The sequence below is a fragment of the Aythya marila genome, assembly GCF_965140915.1.
Source record: "Aythya marila genome assembly, chromosome: 3".
Lineage (NCBI taxonomy): Eukaryota > Metazoa > Chordata > Aves > Anseriformes > Anatidae > Aythya > Aythya marila.
In genome coordinates, this window is record NC_139044.1 from 83107209 (window position 1) to 83129684 (window position 22476).

Consider the following 22476-nt stretch of genomic DNA (forward strand, 5'->3'; position numbering starts at 1 on the left):
GACAGTCCACCAAAAGAAAGTCTATGTACCAAGCAACTAAAGGCAGCACTGGCAAAGGAGAGCACCATCAAAGGAGTTATGTATTAACTAATTGTGGCCAGATCACAGTTTTTCTTTAAAGCTTTAAGCCACTTACATACTTCAGGTATTTTTTACTTGGTGCATATTAATCCTTCTGCTTGCAAAGGTGGTGTGAGCATTTAAAGAAAGAAGTTGCATACAATTCCTATTCTGAATGTGGCTGGGAGCCTAGATGCTACTGACAACAGACAGAATTCATTACCTTAAGCAGGCCCTCCCTCAGTCATCTACTTTATTTTTAAATGGTGCTCAAAAATGTTACATTTATATGCAGGTCATTCTGAAAATGAAATTTGTTTATTCACATAATAAATGCAGCATCCATGCAATCTTTACCTTTTACTCACAGCCTGAGTTTTTTAATCTCAAGTAACAAGGTTTCAAACAAGAATGTCCACTCAGGTTTTTGTATGCTTTTGTATGTTTTGTTTTGTTTTTTTTCCCCCCAATGAAATTACTGGAACTACTATTTCTGATAGACACCTCTGTGCTGAAAGCTAAGTGCCCCCTGAGCTGAACACTGCATGTTCCTAAGAATCCCAATAAATTTATATTCATTTTTGCGACAAAGAAATTTGTATTGTAATACTACAGATAATCCAATCTTCATCCTTCTGTGCAGCACCAACCCGTTGCTAGAATCAGAAAATGATTTTTCAGTATGAAGTTACTTTTAAACATTTTTTCTAGCATTATATATAGTAAAATGTGCATTCAACTCTAGTGTTCATCCTCAAACTAGAAATTATGCTTTACAAAACTTCCCAATAAATTGCATTCAACTGTGTTTCCACTCTAGATAAACCACACAAAGTAATACAAGCGAAAAAAAAAAAAAAAAAAAAAGCAATAATAAAGGAGTGGGAAGGGGTTAGGTACTGTGTAAATCAGCAGTACCATGGAAAAATATACACACAACCATGCCTTCTGATCTACAAGATATGGTTTGCATCCCATGCTCTGCTACAGACTTTCTATATAACCACAACCAAGTCACTTAAACCTTTGTCAACTGATTATACAGCAACATCCACCAACTGCATAAAAGCGAAAAGGCAAGGCACTGGTTTTGCGCTGTATGCTACCATGTCATGAGCTTGTTCCAAGTGTTTCATGACTCACTGATTAAAAAATATTTTTTTTTTTGCACATCTTACTGGCAGTACAACTGGTGAGTATATTAGCAATAAAAGTACAGACAAGACACAGTCCTGTCTGAAAAACAGATTTAGTAACTGAGGCCTATATCCCAATAATTTCCTTCCTATATGCTATGTTACAATTTAAAACTAACTTCAAGGTCCTAAAATTGCAAAAAATATTCAAAATATGGATTATGAGACAATAGATGAAGAGATGCCAGACTCATCACATATAATCTCATGCTCAGAAGCATCTATCACCTATTTGCCCACATGTACGTGGGCTTATATTAACATTTAACACACACATCCATCATTGTAGTCATCTTTTTTCAAAATACTGACCATAACATACCCCAGTTAACATGCTTCATAATGTTTCTATCCATATACACCATAAAACTCAACAGATCTTATCCTTTAATTTTACTAAAAAACAGTATAGTTTTATTTTTCTCCCTTCAAATTTCACAGCATGCAGTGAAAACAGTAATATGAGGAAATATAAAAAACCTGTCAAGTTAGAGACATGCACAGTAGTGAAAGTGTTTCTTTGTATAATCCAACTGAATTATTTAAAAATATCAAAAATTCCATTAAATGCCCTAGAACACAGGGGCATCTATTGGCACAGTTAAGTTTGCCCCAGAGCACACTGGATCATCAGTGGTGGTGGTGCACAGTTTTAATATTATCAACACATCACAGCACTGAGAATAGCACCAGAAACCCAGGACTCCCAGCCATGTCCTACACTGCCACGTAACACAACCACCAAACTTAAAACACCCCAGATTTCCCAAATTCACAGTTTGCTATCATTCTGCCTACATACATAGAATTTGCCATGTGCTCATCCCTATAGTCCAATATTTAAGTTCCTTCTCATGCAACAGTTTGGTGGCTAAAGTTCGACATGCAGAAATCCTTTCTTTTGCAAATATATAAGCAATAAAGGATAATACAGAAAGGAAATAAAGATCATTTAGGAAAGTCTCTCCTACTCTTCTGTAATCCCAAAAACTTCAGCACCCACAGAAATACCTGCATAAAAAAGAAATACCAACTAGCTCTAATAAATATGTCACTTGTGAAAATTCAAAATAAAATGTTACTCTCCTGTATTTAAACTACATCAGCTCAAAGTACTGATTTTATGAAAAGATATGGGATTGTAGTATTATAAACTGCAATGTACAACAGATGCTACCGTTGATGTAGTAAGTGATGCATCCATCACTTACAAAAGTAATAAAAGTCTATAAAAATAAAAGGCAATATGCTAAGTCATCCCCCCAGTACTGATTCACAGCCATTCTAAAGATCTTACTTGAAAACAATTCCCCAAACAAGAACATTTATTTTTTTCTTTTTAAAAGAAAGGTTATTTCCTAATAGAAACCACAGTCAGGGGTTTTCCAGGTAACTTTGGCTTGTTGTTCTAACTATTACCTTCTCTGCAAAGTTTCAGAAGGTGAATATAACTTTTTTCATGAAACTAGGAGCAGGTATTTTCACTGAAAAATTATGAAAATAAAAATCCTTACTTACACCTGACTACATGAATTTTTTGTTTTGGTTTTAAGGTTTGATACAGCAGGGGGGAAGAGATGATGCTCAGGAGTATCATAAAATAGCCTGCTGTGTCTCTAACATCGGCCAATTCTCTGCAGTCCCCACAACATGCAACCGCCACAATTTACTACCCCATGACCCAAGATGCAGGAATATCTTGCTTTACTACAACAACTGGATGCCCAGCAGGCACAGGCAGAAAGGCTGCCAGCTTCACCTGTTAAGAGTTAGTGGGCACTTGTCACTGTTCAGGCTTTGCTGTCAATGCTTACAACTTTTGGCTAGTTGAACTCTTTTGTCCAAAAAAGTCATCTGCTCAAGTGAAGTGCCTGCCTAAGGCTGACGTCTTTTTTTTTTTTCTTGGCCTTAGAAAACAGTTTGCACATGCTCACATGGCCTAAATTTTAACAACTAAATCAGCCAAATACTTCAACATTAAATATATAACTGCTCTGGCTATTTTTGGCCAGGCTGGACTAAGTCCTGACACCTGAGAGCAAATCCAACCTCTCCTGTGTTCCCTGGGGTTTCCTACCACACGAGTAAACCAAAGGCGTGAACCTGCCTGGGGTAATCATTAAAAATTAAACCCAACTGGAGGGCAAGAGAAGAAGCCAATGGCAAAGTGATCACTGGCAAGTAGAAAGGCAAGCATATTATCAACAATTACAAGAAATCAGTAACACAAAGCAGGTGAGAGCTGAAAAAAAATAAATAAATAAAAATTGACAATGTTAATGACTTAACCCGTGGAAAAAACGTGTTTAAGGAAAAAGCAAGAGGACACATACTCAGGGACAAATCACATACAGAAGCTAAGCATGAACAAACGAGAAGAGGATCAACACTGAAAAGCAATACAAGCAATGGGCAGAAAAAAAAAGTGAATGTGAGGAAAAAAATCAAGGTCAATGACTGGAAAATAGATAGGGAGAGTGGGGATGGCTAGCTACAGAGACTGGAAAAATGAAGTGTAAAAAAATGGAAATGCAATAAAAAACTCAGAGTGACATGAACGTTTAAGGCAGAAATAGGAGTCAAATGAAAAACTTTGACCATGACTAAATAAATCTGAGAATGAGAAAGTGAGAAAGATGCATGCACTGAAAGTAGATCAAGTTGAAGTGGATGGGGTGGACTGTGTTATACTTAGGCAACAATACATTTTCTTCCCTGTCTGGAACTTAGCCAAAATTGCTGTAGTCCCACCAGTCCCTTGCCACTGACACTTAATCTCCAACTGAATACAAATGATGCAGAAATAGCAGTCAGTTACTGATACATACTCTAGTTCTTCTTACTAGAAATAAATACCTTCTGATGGAACTTCTTACCAATCAGGGCTTCTAATTGTATGTATTTGAATACTTAAATATTACAAAATTAATATTACCAATTAAAGCTATTTTTTTCTCTGATCCTTTATTGCAATGAGTCCGTTGACTTCATTTAATGAGTCGGGAATATTTTCTTTTCCAATCTGCCCTCTAAAATGCCAAATTGTTCATTTTTCCATGTTCCTTTCACGTGTTGTTTTTTTTTTTTTTCCATTGTTACTGTACCTGCAAGGTCCTCAAGAAAACTTATTTTCACCACTTTAGTACATTTTTTTTAATCACACTGTCTTTACCCAACATGAGGAAGTAATTTGGAATTCCTGATGTCCCAGAAAAAAACGATGTCTCTGAGAATGGTGTAGTATATTTTACATATAAAATTTCTCACAACTGTAAACATTCAGTATCTTAGTAAATTAAACCGTTCTCTCCCAGTTTCTGGATGCTTAATATGGCATTCTAACCAGCACCCACCTCAAAGAAGTGATGTTTCAAGTCATTTACTTCAACAACAGAACCCATAGTTCAGCTCTATATACAGGTCATTGGTATGGTCTTTCCACAGACACGGACAATTAGTCAGGTTTACATTCACAGTTTATCTACTAATGAGGAAAGAAAGGCACTATTGCTGGAGTAAAACTCTCATTTCAAGATTTCCAGTTTCGTTAAGCCATCACACCTCCAGCGTAAAAGGAACAGAGGTCTACGGTACAAAAAGGCAGACCTGGAGGGGCTGGGGGGGAGTGCCAGTCATCTTCTAGAGATTACACAAGTATCAGCTGTCTCCTTTTGATGTTTCTGACAAATAAACATTTAAAGGTCCAATACAAATCCACAACTGTCAAAACAGTGATTTTCTCATCTGTCAAGTTCTTGATGAGAATGTCCCTGAGGTATTTCTCATGCCTATTGCTTAGAGTTAAATGGACTAAAATCCAATCCTTCATGTAATCGTAACACAGTACAACTCATCCTGTAACTACCGAAACCTTATTTGTGGGAGGTGTATTTCTTTGCTCTACTCTCTAGCAATGCCAATAATGTTCCTTCTCAATCTGCAATCAAAGTTACAATTTGCTGTAAAAATATTGTGTGTTAGACATTTACAGTTGTTCTGTACCACGCATGTTTACTCTCCCACACAGACACAACATTGAGTCGTTGGTGGTGTTCTCTAATTCAACGAATTTTTCTTAAATGACTGTGATTTGTCTCTCACAGATTTAGAAAAGGCTCAGTCCAGTATTTCTGAAGTGCAACTTCCTACCATAAATGGTAATACAAAGAGCAGAGTCAGCACAATGTGCAGGATAACCCTGAAAAGATACATCCATTGCTGCTCACTTAATTCGACAGAATACACACAGCCCATGCAAATTAACAGAATTTCTGTTAAAAGCTTGACCCAAAATGAGTATGTAAAACTGAAAGTACAATATGTACATTCTATTACAATTAGAATTCAATTTCCAAAAGTAACAGACAGTAATTTCAAGTTTAATTCTTAACCAATATTATAATGCCAGAGGATGGTGCTATTTGCCTGCACATCCTCAAGGTAATTCAGACACATCACACCTTTTACACACACACAGACTAGATCTACACAAGTACATTCCCACTGATTGTATTACAGGAATGCAAGTCATCTTACAAGAGGAAGCTTTCCCAACCTGCAACTATTATTTATGCACCAAAATATCCTCAGCAAGAAATTAAAATCCTCAGCAAGAAGTTAAAAATATGGAAAATAATATACAAGAAAACTATACTGGCAAACCGAAAGCACACAGAAAGTGGCATCATGTTATATGTTCAGCTCTTCCACAACTGTTCCATACTTTTTCCAGAAACTTAATGATGTATCCTTTTAAAGTTGCAGAAGAAAAAAAAAAATGTATTTACTAATTCTGCACAATTCAGCATGTTGAAACTGCAAGTATTTTCAGCTTGAGTTCCAGACTGTCAACTATTAGTGCAGTGAGAACTTCCAAGGTAAGATTAGCTAAAACCTTATTTAATTTAGGTTCTCTGAATCTGCAACTCTCCCACTCTGCTGGTAACATTACAACCACACTAGACCCTGTCTGGGTCAGAGAGATAACCTGTCTGTGAAAATTAATCAATGCTTTCTTAAAAAGTCAGGCAAATTTACTTTTATACACATATATGTGTGTGTGTGTGTATATATGTATATTAAAACAAATAAAACTTTACACATTCACTTTTCTATTTCTCTGCAAAGTCAGCCCTGTATAAGAAAAAATACGTTTACTGGTGCCACTCTGTGGTTTAAGGGATCACAGTAGAGATTGCAATGTCATAGCACAGGGCACATTAACCTTATTTCAGAGTGAAAGATGTGTGGCTTCAAGGGACCAAAATAATAACTTAATCATATAGTCAAGAATTCATCAGCTACTGAAAAAAGCAGTTTAGCAACATAAGGCATCATTAAAAAAAATGTTCAACAGATTAAGTACAATTAAAAAAAAATAAAGATATGGTCAAGCAGTACATCAATTACTGAAAACTATATATACACACAAATATACACACAGCTTACAGCAAATTGAAACAAATGTATTTAATCACACTAGTAGGAATTGCATGAGTACAATGGAGACAAACTCACTAACTCAAATTCTGCATTTCTGCTTGCAATGTTATGCTAATTCAATAGTAAATCCTCAGGAACGCCCCCTTCTGGTTTGTTTTTTCTTTTAAATGGCAAAAGATGGATGTTCTCTACTTACCCATTTTACAAAAAGTCAGCAACTGACTACAATTTTGAAAGTTTTACCTATAAAGAAGATGAAAGGAAATGACAATATTCATTACAACTTCATTAAAGGTAAAGCTAGAGATGGTAACAATGGTATTTGCCAACAGAAATGGGACTAAAAAGGTCATCCCTTAATCATACAGCTGATGGAATGATGCAAGAGGTTCCTCACAGCTGATGATCTCAAGCCAGAAAATAACTCCCAGTCCACAATTGATAAGCTCCCAATTATGGAAGAACAAGGACAGAGTAGAAGTACTTCAGATATATTTTACAGGGTTTTGTAAAACACCATAGCTCAAAGGTGGAACTGTAACTTGAAAATCCCGCCTCTTTTGCAATTCCAACCACTCTCTTAATATCCAAAACCTAAGAAGATACTGGAAATGTATAACCTTGTAAAGAGGTAAATGATATATTGAATGACCTCAAAAAGCTGTGTGTCTGTTTAATACACACATTTAAAAGTCAATTTATAAATAAAGCAATTACTTTGAAGAGTATAATGTTAAGCAGGTTCAATTTTTTTTTAATCATTCTTAATGTAACAGAAAGAATAACTGTTAAGAAAGGACAAGTGGGAAACAAAAGACATTAAAAATGCATTGTTCTCCTTTGCACATGCAAATTAGGTAAAGTTAAACATTTCACACAAAATCTGTTCAAATGAAATTTGCTGAGTGAACATACACCTTTTATAGTACTTGTTTTACTAGGACTAAATGTAAAATAATGAAGCAAAACACACGCTTATCAAAACCAAGTGAAGTAATTAACAAGGTGTTGCTTTTTCTTTTTCAATCCCAGTAAGAGGCTGATATTGATCAAATACCTGCTCTTCCACTCCTTTACTATATGATGATTTTAGATTACAGGGGGAGGGAGGGTTATGGCATTATTCCTCAACTAAGATATTAATTTAAGTAGCTTTAAAAAAAAATACTGCAGCATCACATTTCTTCTATAGAAATTTCATTAACAATACTTAATTTTTAACAGATTTTCTTATATACAATCTGACATAGAATAATTAAAAAGAAATAAGATTTTAAAATGTTTTCTATTTAGATGGGCAGTTTTAAGTACTCAAAAACATTCAACATCAATTAAACCTTTAAGGGTCTTTTCAAACCAATCTACCAGTTTTCAATAGGACATCCAAATCAGTGGGGGATATTACTCCGTATGTTCACAACTCTCCACTGGACAAGCCTTTAACTGGTCAGAATAAAAATGCCGATTTGCTAGTATAATTATATCTTACTACTACAATTCAAAGCTCTTGACACAACTCTTCTGATATAAGTAGTTACATCACCTCTAGGAGCTCTCTGGTGGTACATTTTCCAGATACTCCTGTGCTGTAAAGGACTTTTTTTTTTTTTTTTTTTTAAACTTATGTACCTCCTAAACCCTAGCAACTTCTGTCATTTGAAAACAAAAAAGTAAAATCTCAATTTTGTCCTCAGTGCTACACAGATTAAAGTTCAATAGATCAACATCAACCGTCTATCATAGAAATGCAGACATTACTAAACACATTCCTAGGGAAGGACAACCACATTCTCCACGCATGGATTGAGAAGGAAATGATTAGATAAAGCAGTCTGAAACTACTGAGGCATACTTTACTGCCAAGTTATTTTCTTCCAGTTACTGTTATTTTTTCTGTTGTCTCATCTGTCAGATCAATGGGCTTCAGCATCTGCTTTTGCCATTTCCTTTAATTCTAATTTAAGACACCCTGCTCATTTCCAAAATAAACACAATTGGTTTGCCACTTTGCTATGTTGCCCTGTTCATGACTGCATTTAAATCATAGAATCATTTAGGTTGGAAAAGACCTCTAAGATCATCTGGTCTAACCTTAGGAAGGGAAAAAGGAAAATTGCAGAGGAAGCAATGGCTATTCAAAATACAAAGCATATTGAAAAATAAAAGCTTTACTGTTCTTTGTTATTTAAATGTGTTAGTGGCAACACATTTACAGACAAAGGATCTTTGAAACCTAGGTGTGAAACTGCTAAAGATCTCTGAATCTAACTCGCAAAACAAACACAAGCTCTATCAGTGCAGTAGGCTGATCAAGCATACTGAATTCATCTGCAGTCAATTATTATATAAACATTAGTACAACTTTAGAGACAAATCTTAAGCTATCCAGAAAGCTAAAAAGGCAGTTTTCCTGCACCACCACTACACACCATGTCGTTTGTGCAAACATGTTGCAAAAACAGATTATACACAAGACATTATTCCATAGGGAACACATTATGTATGCTGCCAGTAACAGTGGACATTATTAGGAATTTAGTGAACCTAACATAAATTAGTTGATTAAGTTGACAGTAGGGCTTTCACTAACTGATACAATATCCTAGTATTCGGCAGTAATTGTATTTATCAGGGAAACTGTTGTGAGAAGACCCTGGTCATGCTAAGGTAAGAAGGTAGAAGTAAGCAAGGCAAAATGTAACCTACTTTTTTTTTTTAATATATATATATTTTATATATATATGTATATATATACATAGTAGCATACATTTAAGAAGCAAAAGATACATTTAAAAAAAATGTTTTGCGTTAAAATTTAGGAAAAGTTTATAAAATTTGCCCTACTCTTTGGCATAATTAATTCATTTACATAAACTTTTCCCTTTATAACTGAAGCCCGTTTTACATTATCTACATTACCTATTTATATTACATTTGCATTAATTTACATACATTATTCCTCTGATAACTCCTTCTAACTATTCCACAGTTTCCAATGAACTCCTCTGCCCCAAGTCAAAGATCAGGATTCCAGAGTTATCAAAGATGAATTGATTAATTAAGACTAGAAAAAGACTAGAGACTGAATGTTACCATACTCTGAATAAGGGAGACCCGTTATGTGGAAAAGACACCCTGAATATAAAAGTGACATGAAACAGCACTGGGGGCTCCATTCTTCATTGCTAAAACCATTCAGAGATGCAAGATGACTTATAAAAAAGCTGTGTATCCAAGTCTAGTATAAAACCTGAATATAGTAGGACACAATATAGAGTTTCAAATAAATTCTGTAAACTTTATCAGATGCAGATGAATATCGGGAAGAGGAGAGTTCACTTGCCAGTCTGAAGAAGTGCGTTTCACTTTACCTGGACTTCCGAGAGGAACCTGTGTGGACTGAAGTTCATTTTTTCAATGTTTTCTTCTTCTTCCATGTTGCAGTGAAAGTGGAGTTAAAACACTTCACGCTTGTAGTAGTAACTGCATGCATACAGATAGCCACCACCACCTCACAGTATTTCTTAACATATGTATATTGCCAGAAAAATTGCTTTTAAATCATACAATTAAAATCATGTTTTTGTCTTGAATAATGTTTACTTAAAAAGTGGCAATACTCTTCCTTTTTTTTTTTTTTTAAACTTACATATGCAGTAGCGCTTCGCGTATACTCAGTTTCACCATCTTGCCTAGTTGACAAGCAAAGTTAGTCATTTTCCTGTTTACATAGGTCAGCAATAAGGAAAAGGAAAACTTGAAAAATAGGAAAATGTGATTCTAAAACCACAAAAAGGGACTCAAACAAGGAGTACCCAAAACAACTTCAACTCATATTCTGGAATTTATTAGATATAAAATTTCCATTTAATATGAGTTTTTAAATGCAGTAAAAATATGGAAGAACTGAAGCAATGAGTCACAGCTCTTCCCAGTCTCTGTCAACTGGGCATCACATGTTCTGCAAACACAGGTATCTTTCATATTAAAGTTACCAACAACCCTACTTTTCCAAGCTTATGGCTTTTTAAGCATAAATTTCTACCAGAGATTCTGACTGCAAATTTTAAATGTCACGGGTAGGGAGAGAAGAACCTGAGACTGAAAGCATTTGTAAGTGTCTACTCTGAACACTGAAATGTGTCAGACATCATAAAAGAATCATAATATCATGAAAGTATACACAAGAAGGATGATTAAAAAGGGGTAATATTTTAACACCCAAGGCCAAAACACTTTGGGTAAAAACAGAGGCACACAAGTAGTGAGTGGGCAGAATTTCTGTTGATGCCATAATACAGTAGAGTTTGACTAAAAAGTTTTGTAACAATACACAGAATAAGCAAATCTATGATACTCCAGAAACACATCCAGAAGACAGTAGAGAGATACAGCAGCTACTGATAATGTAAATTTTACAGGGAACAATAGCTTTTGCAGGGAAAGATATCTAGTGTAAAACATACAATGTAATGCAATGTTGTATTTTAACATCTTTGAGGGATTTTTTTTTTTTTGCCTTTTAATTTCATTTCTGAATTTTTAAATGTGCTTCCTATTAGGATTCAAGCTCCTTTTTCTTGGTAACTGATTATATTTTAAACTGCTTCATTTGTTTCCTCAATTTTGAATTCGATACACCAATACTTCTAATGTTTAGGTTAACCACTTTCTAGAGCTGAAATGTATTGATGTACACCTGTGAAATACCACTGTTTAAGTCTTGTCAACAGCCTTGTTTTGAGTATTCAAATGTAAACTTCAGGCAAGTTACAACTTCCAAATCGATAATATAACAGCACTACAGCAGCAGTCATTTATCCATAGAATTGCTAAGTGGTACATTGTGCAAAGAGTGGATTGTCTCTGGAAAGAACAGTATTCTACCTCAGAAAACAGAGGAATAAAATATAAGTAATCTAATTAAACTGCCTTCAAATTAATATCTCATTAAAGCAAATGTCCCTGAATTCTGTTTCCTGCTGTGGGGTAAGTGTTGGTTGGGAATGGTAAAGCTGAACACTCACTGTTATTGAAGAACTCCAACTGTCAATCCAATAAATTAGAAAAAAAAAAAAAAAAACAACAAAAAAAAAACTTTTCTCACAGACAATACAAAAATCTGATCAATGACCTGATAAAAATGTATAAAATAATAAACTAGTCCTTGTATGAGACGTCTCTGTAGTCTTAATTTCAGAAAGACTACTTCCTTAAGTTATGTTTTCCAAGACGAGGTTCTTTATTTACCATATAGTTTTCATGAGTTGTACATAATTCTACAACCATTTTTCAGAACTTCGGAATCCTATGACGAAAATAACTTTTTATTTCTTTTCTAACTTCTTACATCTTTTAACCATTATAGTGTGAATTCCTCCTACCAGCCTGCTTCCTATTTTAATGATTTTGATTATTCAGAATGCTCATGTTGAAGTTGAAGCAGCATTAGACTGACTGGCGCTCGCAGCACCATATTTATCCAAATATGACAGTGCGATGCGATATAAACCAAGTATTTAAAACCTTGACATATTGATAATGGACATTTAATACTATCTAAAAGTGTTTACGAAACAACTTTAGAAACACGGTCCACCCAGACTAAAAAGAAACACAAGGAAAGAAGGAACTTCAACTTCCTGCACCCACTGCTCTATTGACTTTCCAATGATCTTCTTAAGGGAAGAAAACTGCCCTTCAACAGTATTAATGAATCTACAGATATATAGTTCTCACATGTTAATGGAGAAAATTCACATACATAAGAATTTGTCATAAATATGACAGAAAAACATATGTTTTACCAAAATAGGAAGTGAAGAGTATATTACCTTGCAGACTTCCAATTAGCAAGATTTTTAAAAACTGTGACTCCAACCATACCGTCCTTGCTCTCCAGCAATCACATCTGAGATTTTTGTACATTTTTCATTTGACCTTCTACAGACACAGAAAAAGCAAATGGTGGTTGATCTTTACCATAATCTGAAAGGTCTGACATAGAAGGCCACTATAAGAGCAACTAGAGCTACTGTTCCCCCAATATATCTGGTCCTTCTGGAATCCTGAATTTCTAAAAAGGATGCAACCATTTTTAGTCTAAGCACTCTAAGTTTCCAACCAAAATATCCAACTTTTATACATGATGTAGTCAACAGTGAAAATGATCAACTCTACATTGATGTATACTTTGTCTGAAAAAGGTAAACCATGCTAGTGTTAAAGGACCGTAAAAGAAAACTCAGAAAAGGCCTGGAGTGTCACTTTTTCCAGTGTAGGTGTGCAATATATATAAGGAGAAGCTCAAAGAGGTATCTCAAAGGATTTTAAAAAGCTTTTCACTGCTGATGACACATTTTTCCCTGAAATAAGCCACTTCCTTTCTAAAACCCACACAGTACCTTATGTCAAGATTCAGTAACTTCTCTTAAAGTCTGTGTATACATTTTTCTTACCCAAAACACGGAAGTCTTAAATTCTCATTACTTTCCATGATTTAAGATCTATCATCAGTCATGTCAGATTTCATACATTTCCACTCAGTAAAGAACATACTCTCCTTGTCTCAGCCTGAATACATGCAGTACCTGAGTATCACTAAGTACAATAGGCTTAGCAGGCATTTGAGAACTGCTGTTACTGAATAATTAGCAAAGTCAATAGAAGTTGGGGGAAAAAATTCTTCTGAGCCATATGGGCATAGCCAACTGATTTTCATGCATGATAACATGATAAGTGGAAGTAAAACCTCAGGGTTTCTTCTTGGCTAGTGAAAATATATTGGACATCACCATTAAACTTCAGAATGTTTTTTTCCTCCAAGCTTTCTTTGGAATTGTCCCTAAAAATAAAATCGAAAAATATCAGTTCATGATTTTTTTCAGTAAGATCCCCAACTTCACCTGCCCATAACAACATAAAAGTCACCAAAGCTACCTGTTAATATCGATGTCCGGCTGATATTCTGGCTATAATGCCAGAAGACAAAACTTGGACAGTCCTTGGACTGAGAAACCCCCATCATTGTGGATCAAAAACAAACCTTGCTGCATTCAACTGACTGAAAAGAAAAAGCTAATTACATTAAGTCACACTGTGGTAGCATCTTTTTTTTTTCTTTTTCTTTTTCTTTTTTTTTTTTTTGTGTAAAGCAAAAGTGAAGGAAGATATTTATAGAGGCGAAGAAAGAATTCTAGAAAATTGAAAGATAAACAATGTTAAGAAAATGCAAGCTAAGCATCTAGTTGTTTTGCTTGTGGGCTGTATTCTTGAAACTGCCTAGACTGTCTTCATAACTATGTCAATAATCTGAATACCTGGACTATTAATAAAAATCATAAATCATCGATAAACACCATTGAAGAAATACACATTTCTCTGTTAACAGCCACAAAGCAGTACAGTCCAATATTTAGAAAAGTAGACTTGAGCTTGAGACCTGCATTCTATTCCTAGATTATCTGGCACACCATGAGTAAGGTTTTTCACCTTCCGGTGCCTTACTTTCAATTTTGCCTCTTTACTGCAAAGCTTGTTTCTCATCAGGTATTTAAATATATATAGCCCTGTAAAGGTCCCTGCTAGTCTTGAGAAGCAACCATAATACAAAATAGCTGGTGCCCCCAAAGAGTTCAATTATGACAATGGCTTCATTAAAAAAATAAAAAATTATATCCCTTGCTACCTACCACCAATCAAACTAACCATACTCAGTTCACAGTATTTTTTTTTTATTTCCTGCAAGGATGGCACATTTACAGAGATCTGACCTCCTTCTTGCTCATGCATCACTAAAACCAAAAATCTTAGTGTCATAAAGTGGTTAACAATTCCGTTAACAGTGCCTGAAATGGAATAGAATCTAGCTCACTCACCAGTATCTGTATTTGTTCTGAAATACTAACAAGGGTAAAAAGAAATGAAAATGTAGTTTAGCCAGAAAAAGCAAACAGAAATTAAACCAATATGCACAGAATGCAGATCCTTTTGACTAAGAAGGTACCATTTTTATGTAAACATTTTTGAGAAATTTCAACTTTACAGCTTCTCTGACTACAGTGAGCAAACACACTGCAACAGCACACTTCAAGTTGGAATCTCTAAATATCACAGAGTAGTCACTGCTCAGAAGAAAGCAGACACCTGAGCAATGCTATATATGTGAAGAACATCATCACCTAAAAAAAAAAAAAAAAAAAAAAAAACACAAAGATTTCACTCTGATTTTATAAATGCAAAGAGACTCAAGATAGCCAATTGAAATATGAAGATAAGGTCCATCTTAATCTGCTATTGATGTAATAAATGAACACCTCACAATAATAAAAAAAAAAAAAAACTTCTCTAGAGCACCCATATTCTCATTATACACAATTTGCACTGTGTGTTCATAAATCTGTAATTTTTATCAAATTGTTCATGAAGCATGAACTCTCTTTTAAATCTACCATTGTAATCTCTGAAGCTCACAACAACTCTTTACAAGTTCTTACAAGGTCATCTCGCATTCATTTTATTAACAGAACATTGTAGAGAAGGGCAATGAGTCGCTTCCTAAAGGAATCTTACCAACACTAAATATCCAAATCTATTAACTGATCAAACCACAGACATGCCTCTGAAGTCAGAGACTGTTGTTTCTAACAGGCCATTTTTAAGTATGCAACATAATGTTTTCACAAACCAGATAACATACTTCTGTAACCACACAGACACCAGAAACTTATGAACCATTTCATAAGAATCATTTCCCAAAATCACCTTAATTCACAAATTGCAATTAGCTTTAACTGTTGGTTATTAAAAAAAAAAAAAGTACTTCAAAAGACAAGCCTATGTAAAGGAGCAATTACTCAATTGCTGCAGAGTACAGCATTACTAAAATTCAGACCCATTCTCATTAAACCGTCCCTTTATATCCAGTGATTTAGGAAGCGCAAGAGAGCTGCTGAGAAGTAAATAAATTGCTAGTGGCTTTGATTGTTGTTTCATCCATATCTTCTACTAGACAATAAACAACAATTTCAGAAAAAGAAATCTCTTACATCACCATGGAAAAAATCCTGTAACATCAAAACCATTAGCACATAAAAGTATAGATAATTTGGAGTAATGACATTTCCTCATCATCTAAACAGAAGATCAAACATTGTGAATTGAACATAAAATCCACTTAAGAATTTATCAACTGTCTATATTTCAGAAAAAAAGGACATTATCAATTAAAAATTACCTCAATTCTCAAAGAAACAAAACCAGATAAGCAACCACTTTCAATAGTTAGTGAATTATAACGTGATGAAATTTTGCTTTTTTCCCTTCCTAACCCCAACTCATAATCAACATTTAATATAAAAAATATTTAAACAAGAACTTTGCAAAACTGAACACTTAAGATTTCAGAGACACAGAAGACTGTATTTGACCAGTGCCCTTCTAAAAGGTACTGTAATTAACTACCTATACTCCATAAAAAAATCATACCCTGTCTTCATACAACAATTTTGCATAGCTATTCATTTTTGCAGTAGTAGTACTTGCTCAGAAACTTTTTGCTTACGTTTTAAGTTTCAGAAATTGTTGATTACTGAAAAGTGTATTTGAATTATATGATTAGAGTAAAAAAGTCAGAACACAAAATTACAAAGACTAACTCTCTGTACCACCTAGTCTCTTCGAAATATTATTGTACAATAGTTCCAGAAATTCAAGTACCTGGCTGCTTCTGAAGCTTAAGATCCTTAGAATTGTCTGAACAATTCAATGAGAAATTACTCATATAGATATTTCTGAATAACAAATAAAAGCTAGATATGTGAAGTTTTAACGTCATGGTTTTAAAATCTGAATTTTATGCTTCAAACATCCTGTTCTTTGAAAAAAATATATCATTTTCTGTTGTGATTAAAAATAATCTAAATATAACTACATTAAAATCACATTCCAGAGTGTACAATGCAGCAATCGTTTCTGATATCCCAGCAAGCGCTGTTGTTTTCCTACTCTTCTCGTATTTTGACTTTCAATTTGCCCAGATTTTCCAAAACAAGTTCAGATAGAAATCAAAATCAATTTACCCTAACTTTCCTAACTTTCCAAAACAAGTTCAGCTAGAAAAGGAAACTTAGCAAAATCAAAGATGTATTTAGAAAGTTTTATTCAGCTGTAGTAGCTTGACTTTCTACTTTAACAAAGAGCTAGACAACCAGTATTAGAGTTTTTTTTAGAGCGTTTTTATTTTTTTTCACTGATATCCTTTCCTTTCTATGACCCTGATAAGGTTTGAAAAAGCTATTAAGAGCATCTAAATAACTTCAAAAACCCATTTGTAACCAAAAGCCAATTGGAGTCTCAGTATCCCATCTGAAGATGCACTAGCATATACCAGTTTTTGCCTTACTTTCTGCAGAAGAATCCTCCACAAGAAGAATAATGCTGTGCAAACCTAGATAAGAATTACAGTCTGTTTCCACAACAGAAAAATTCATCATAGAACATTAAATTACAACTCCATTTCTAGTAGGTAAAGGAATAAGAAATTGTAATTAAGTCAATATTTCAGAATATACATTTTATTTAAGCACATAAAGCAATATCCAAAAGGCAATTTTATATTAAAAAAATATTCAGCAACCACTTAATTAAAAAATATGTACAAAATAAATTTAATGTACACAATACCTTAAGAGTATACAGTCCAATACCAGCAGGAGTAGGTCTATGTAGCTTAAATATTAACTTTTGCATGTCTGTATTTGTCAACATAGACACAAATATTTTACAATGTAAATATGTGAATTCCAAAACAAATAACACAGCTAACTCATATTAGACACAAACACATACTAGATGCACAATGGGGGAAAAAATGTATATATACACAAATCAATAAAATAAGCTTATTGTTTTAAGCATAAAACAGACAGACTGATAACTAAATCTAATGTTCATTAAGCAGACACAGTTCAGTGCAAAGACAGAACAGAGCTCCTATGCAAAAATACCATACACAATAATATCATGCAGCATTGTGATTCTAGGACAATTTAAACTGTCACCGATCAAACAAACCTGGTTCTCATTAAGAAAAATATCAAGAAAATTAAGGAATAACTAAGGAAATTATTAAAATACCTTTTTCATTTGAACAACATATATAGTAACATATTACCTTTAGTTAAAAAAAAAAAAAAAACAAAAAAACTAAAATTTTGCAAGCATCAAAATAAATCTCTGCTGAAAATTCATTGGAATTCAGGTTTATCCATCACATAGCTTTGCAGCGTTCAGCCTGCAGGTTTGTACTAATTCAAGGCTCATTTCAGGATTCTGTATTACAAACTGAAGAAAAAATCCCTCCCCCCCTCCTTATACACTGAACAGTATGTATTACTTCTTCAAGATCACTGACAACACTGAGATACATGCAAATGAAAAGATATTTATATATGAAAATTTAGCTACCAAACAAGATCCAAAATTGTTTACTACAATATCAATCCTTAGTAAGATCTCCTATAAACATATAATGCTGATGCCCTTTAGCTTCACTCACTTGTTCAAAGTCTAATCTACATGAAACCCATACCAGAACTGATTTCCAAGTACCACACATTGCTACCTACTACTTGTACAAACAACCCAAATGAACCCATGTAACATACATCTTGGTATATATCCAGTATTTGGCTCTGAGATTATTACAAATGCTAAGAAGTCTGAGGCAAAGAACAGCAGTCAAGGGAATGAGAAAACAGACCAAAAACAATGAAAGGTTCAACAAGAACAAGAGAAAAGATTTAGAAGGAAAAAATAAAATTAAAAAAGGCATGTTATTAGAAAACTCTACCTACAAAAACGTTAATTAGAGCCCAAATAGTATTTGGAGCATAAGAAAGCAAAAACAACTCATTGCATAGCCAGGCATGCCTACATCAAGCTTTGGACTAGTATTTTACTTCTAAAATATATAATTCCCCTACTAGAAAAACATGAACCATTTCGGAAAACTTGAACTTTAATTATTAAACTTCTTCAAGTAAGACATTTTGCCCAAGCGGGAAAAATACATTTCAACTTCATAGCAGTATGAAGTTAATAGTTGGACTAACTCCAGATAAACAGATTGCTAAAAAATATTTAGGGCTGTTCAAAAATCAGCATTTGCTGTTAAGACTAACAAATGAAGCAAACAGTGTGTATGTACAACCTGTATCAGCCAGAACTCTGAAACAGATCTTGAACAGGCACGTGACACTAACCAAGAAGGCTCCAGAAACTCTTTGGATGTTAGTTTATGGATTAGATCCTCAACAAAAAAAAGTGAAAAAATGCGTATCAAGTCTGTTCCTGGTGAAGTTATGAGAACATAGTATGTATGCTGGATGATATTACTTACTCTTCAATGCTTTAAGGCACTTGAAATAAGTACAGATACAGACAGCTACATTTAAGAAGTAATCTAGAACATAAACACTGCAGCACTGCTATTGGATAAAACATTTATTAGTAAGGATAAGAAATATCAATTTTATTCAAGAGGTCAGAGGTCAAACTGTCCTAAAAGTCAACATAACATAGTCAGCATAGTCCTAAAAGACAACAGCTAGCATCAACTAGATGAACAATCAAAATATACAGAACATGAAATCTGTACCTGAGAGCACTGGAACGTATTTGTTTTGATTTAGAAAGAAAATTATAGTGCAACCTGAAGTCAAGAAAAAGCCTAAGTTTTTGCATTCTTTTTGATGCAACATGCTGAATGAAAACTAGATTTGAAATAGATTAAAATTTTATCTCCTGTTCCATACTAGCTGCCTAGTTTAGTAGGGATAAATGTATGGCAGTACATATACAAATGTATTTTATTTCTTTTTTAGTTGCAGCAGTACCCTTACTGTAAATATTGCTGATCAGGATCTAAAACACTGACACTAGAAGTATATTAAAAGAATTAATGTATACTAATAGAAAAATTGAAACATACATGCAGTTACTGATTTGACTTACGAGGGCATCAGAATATGGTAACAAGCTAAACAATTAAGTCCAAAATGTCCTGATTCTGATCTTCAGTGTAAAACTTTAAATAACAGTGATGGGTGCCAACAGTAGAAAAGAACACACATTCACTAATATGGGAATTTTCCTGAAAACATGCAAGATGCAGATACAAACAGCACCTATGTTTCGCCCAAAATGTTTTTTTTTTCCATTAAGCAAAGACTCTCATGCTAAATTTGAAAGGAGAATTGTTATTCCAATACTTTTCTGAAATACTTGAGAATAAACTGTAGAATCCTACTAAATCTTTTTATGAAACACATGCCAGGTATGTATCTACAAAAAACTCACATTTTGACAGCTGGTTGGAGAGTGGAAAGAGTAGGGAACACAATTTTAACTTTGTTAACTTGCTCCCCAACAAATTTGGTCCTATCAAAAAGCTATATATGTCCTATCACAACCGTTAATTAAAACCTGAGGTTAGTGAGGTTTTTAAAAACTGAAGGTATTTCTGTTGTAATATTTTAAGTACAATAAAGACAGAAGAGAATAGCTACATTGAGTAGAAATAAATCAGTAACAAGTGGTAGTTCAGTAACATACCTTAGGAGAATATTTAGCTTTAAGACTATTCAATAGAACAGTTGTAATATAAACTGAGGTTCCCACTTCCCAAACTATACACCACATACCAAAACTAAATTGTTTACAAAAATAAGTCAGTGTTCTTCCCAACTATATACACATACACCCCTAGAGGGGTGTTTCAAGAAGTCTAAGCGTGTTTACAGAATTTTGTACATGAATTATCTATACACTCAAGTTCAAGACTTCATAAAAGTTAAAAATGTTAAATTGTCAGTGAAAATTAGGCAAAAATAAAAATATTCAGTGCAACACCTTAGAAGTTCACATACAAATTTGTTATCAATTTAGTAGTGAGAACTATTATGTCAATTAAAAAGTTTAAAAATTCAATTCTGGATTATAAACAGGTCCTATTTTTTTTTTTCAACATACCAACATATAAACATCAATTATTTCAGTTTTGTTTGCACTACTGTCTTGTAAAAGCTTTTTGTTGTTTAGCTTTCACAATATCATCAGGAGATGCAGATTTGAAGTCAAACGGTGTTATGGCTGTTACAGGAGCTACTTCCTTGGGTTTTACATCTTGTACTTGTCTACTGTATAGGAAAGCTTTGTGCCTACCAGTTGTGTGTCGCTTATATCCTTTTGGAGGATAACGAAGACATAAGGTTAAAGCAAAAGCTGAAGGTCTTGCACACAGAGCCTTCACCCATGAAAGAGACAAGTCCTGCCTCTTAGAAGCAAGCCCTCTTTTGATCTTTTTATTTGTTTTAGCAAAACCAGAACTTTTTCCCTGCTTTACTTTTAAATGTTTTGTTTCAGGAATTAAGATATTTGACTGTCCTACTGTATTTTGTTCTGCAGATGCATCTGTATTTTTTAAAAGGACACTTAAATCAATGTTTGTTCTTTTAGAGGGCTCAGTTACACTGAGCATGGAGACGTCCTTTTTTTCTTGAGCATTATCTACTTCAATAGCCTCTGCTATTAAATCAGAGAGTGATAAGTTCTCAACTTCCTTTAGTGGAGAAACCGTAGAGAGGGCTAGCGAAGACAAAGATCCTGTTAACTCTGGCATCCCACCTGAAGTTTGTGGTTGACTTACTAGTTGTGATAATGATGACGCTCCCAAACTCCTATCTGTGAGACTTGCTGTCGACTGGGTATAAAGATCAGCCAAAGAGTAACAGTGGCTTGCACTACTTTCCTGGTGCTCCTGAAGTAAGTCAGCCAATGATGTACTTCCAGACCTTAACACCGGCAAAGCAGCCATCTGTGAAGAGGGGCTTTCTTGTTTTCTACTTTGCGCAAGTGAAGATAAATTTTCAAGAAGTTCATTCTTTCTATCTGCAGTATGACTGACTTCATTAGCAAGAGCCAAATTTCCTAAAGCACTTGATATATAAGGAGGACTATAAAAATTTGCATTACTATTACCATCAGAAACGTTTGAGGAAACAAGAGGAATGCTGTCTTGAATACTCAGAGAATCACAAGCCACATTCTGCGTCAGCAAGGATTTCAAGTCCTGTGTCTCCTTGCTTTTGAACTTCTTAAAGGAAGAATTTCCAGATGGGTTACTTCCTATGCTAAAGCAAACATCTTCACTGTCAGGAATCAAACTTACTACATTAGCACATTCTGGTAGTTGATTCTCTGCCTGATTATTCACAAGCTCACAAAGTGATCCTTTACACAAATCATCACTGAAAGAAGACAGAACAAGTGATGAGGATTTCAATCCTTTCTTTTCAGATGAAGGTACACTGGATTTTTTAACATTAAGGAGCATTTTGTCATTTGCAGCTAAGGAGTAACAAGCTGAACCAGCTTTGGCTGTCAAGTTTCCAAGCCCAGGTTTGCTGGTGTTGTCAGCAACATTTTCTACTGCACAAGAGAAACTGTCTTTATTAATAAATATTTCTGGACAACAAAGTAAGTCTCCTTACCTTACAATAGCCAATAATTTTCAGATGGAAGTGCAGTCACAACGAAACATCCATTATTTTTTTTTTTAAGTAGACAGCAGCAACAAAAATCAAGAAGAAACATGAAAAGGCATTTAATTACTAAGTGTTACTCACATATATATCCACTGTTCTACAATTAAATTATGGTTATCTACTGAAATACTTAAGAAACTTTACAAATCAGCAAAGAAATGCCAGCAAAGGTT

General features: G+C 34.2%; 1 protein-coding gene across 2 annotated transcripts in view; it reads right to left on the reverse strand.

Annotated features, from left to right (window-relative positions):
- The window catches only part of HBS1L (HBS1 like translational GTPase), a 60323-nt gene that overhangs the window by 30220 nt on the left and 7627 nt on the right, over nt 1-22476 (reverse strand). The window lies entirely within an intron of this gene.